Raw genomic sequence first — 1,878 nt, 5'->3', positions numbered from 1 at the left:
TATTTCAAAATATTTTTAATTTATTTTCGAAAATTCTTCCCCTCTTCTCACATCCTTCTATTTATGGACTAACACTCCTCCTCAATGTACAATTCGAACTCTATCTCTCTTGATAAGTTCGAATTCTCTCTTCTCTACCTCATCCTTCTATTCTTATTTCCTCTGACACCTCAAGGAATCTCTATACTGTGACATAGAGGATTTTATATTTTCTTCTTCTATCTTTTCATATGAGCAGGAGCAAGGACAAGGGCATTCTTGTTGAAGCTAATCCTGAACCTGAAAGGACCTTGAAGAGAAAGTTAAGAGAAGCTAAAGTACAACTCTCTATAGAGGACCTAACAGAAATTCTCAAACAAGAAGAAGCCATGGCAGCCGAAAACAACAACAATGCCAACAATGCAAGGAAGGTGCTTGGTGACTTTACTGCACCTACTCCTGATTTCTATGGGAGAAGCATCTCAATCCCTGCCATTGGAGCAAACAACTTTGAGCTTAAGCCTCAATTAGTTTCTCTGATGCAACAGAATTGCAAGTTTCATGGACTTCCATTGGAAGATCCTCATCAGTTCTTAGCTGAATTCTTGCAAATCTGTGACACTGTCAAGACCAATGGGGTTGATCCCGAGGTCTACAAGCTTATGCTTTTTCCCTTTGCTGTAAGAGACAGAGCTAGAACATGGTTGGATTCACAACCTAAAGAAAGCCTGAACTCTTGGAAAAAGCTAGTTAATGCCTTCTTGGCAAAGTTCTTTCCACCTCAAAAATTGAGCAAGCTTAGAGTGGAAGTCCAAACCTTCAGACAGAAGGAAGGTGAATCCCTCTATGAAGCTTGGGAAAGATACAAGCAATTGATCAGAAAGTGTCCTTCTGACATGCTTTCAGAATGAAGCATCATAGGTATCTTCTATGATGGTCTGTCTGAATTGTCCAAAATGTCATTGGACAGCTCTGCTGGAGGATCTCTTCATCTGAAGAAGACGCCTGCAAAAGCTCAGGAACTCATTGACATGGTTGCAAATAACCAATTCATGTACACCTCTGAAAGGAATCCTGTGAATAATGGGACAAATCAGAAGAAAGGAGTTCTTGAGATTGATACTCTAAATGCCATACTGGCTCAGAATAAAATATTGACTCAGAAAGTCAATATGATTTCTCAAAGTCTGTCTGGAATGCAAGCTGCACCAGGCAGTACTAAGGAAGCTTTATCTGAAGAAGAAGCTTATGATCCTGAGAACCCAGCAATGGAAGAGGTGAATTACATGGGAGAACCCTATGGAAACACCTATAATCCTTCATGGAGAAATCATCCAAATCTCTCATGGAAGGACCAACAGAGGCCTCAACAAGGCTTCAATAACAATAATGGTGGAAGAAACAGGTTTAGCAATGACAAACCTTTTCCATCATCTTCTCAGCAACAGACAGAGAATTCTAAGCAGAGCCACTCTGAATTAGCAACTGTAGTCTCTGATCTAATTAAAACCACTCAAAGTTTCATGACTGAAACAAGGTCATCCATTAGAAATTTGGAGGCACAAGTAGGTCAGCTGAGCAAGAAAGTTACTGAACTCCCTCCTAGTGCTCTTCCAAGCAATACAAAAGAGAATCCAAAAGGAGAGTGCAAGGCCATCACCATGACCCACACGGCCGAATCTGGAGAGGAGGAAGAGGCAGTGATCTCCACTAAGGAAGATCTCACTGGACGTCCACTGGCCTCCAAGGAGTTCCCTCATGAGGAACCATGGGAATCTGAGGCTCACACTGAGACCATAGAGATTCCATTGAATTTACTTCTGCCATTCATGAGCTCTGATGAGTATTCTTCCTCTGAAGAGGATGAAGATATTACTGAAGAACAAGTTGCTAAGTACC

General features: G+C 41.2%; 1 non-coding gene across 1 annotated transcript; it reads right to left on the bottom strand.

The window, feature by feature from the left end:
* Positions 1–773: 773 nt before the first annotated feature.
* Positions 774–881, bottom strand: LOC112745510 (small nucleolar RNA R71). Its single transcript, XR_003173435.1, has one exon. It is a non-coding gene; the product is annotated as a small nucleolar RNA R71 (small nucleolar RNA).
* Between the last annotated feature and the right edge of the window lie 997 nt (positions 882–1,878).

Source organism: Arachis hypogaea, chromosome 14 (assembly GCF_003086295.3).
Source record: "Arachis hypogaea cultivar Tifrunner chromosome 14, arahy.Tifrunner.gnm2.J5K5, whole genome shotgun sequence".
In the NCBI taxonomy this organism is placed as follows: Eukaryota; Viridiplantae; Streptophyta; class Magnoliopsida; order Fabales; family Fabaceae; genus Arachis; species Arachis hypogaea.
This window is presented reverse-complemented; position numbering and strand designations above follow the sequence as displayed.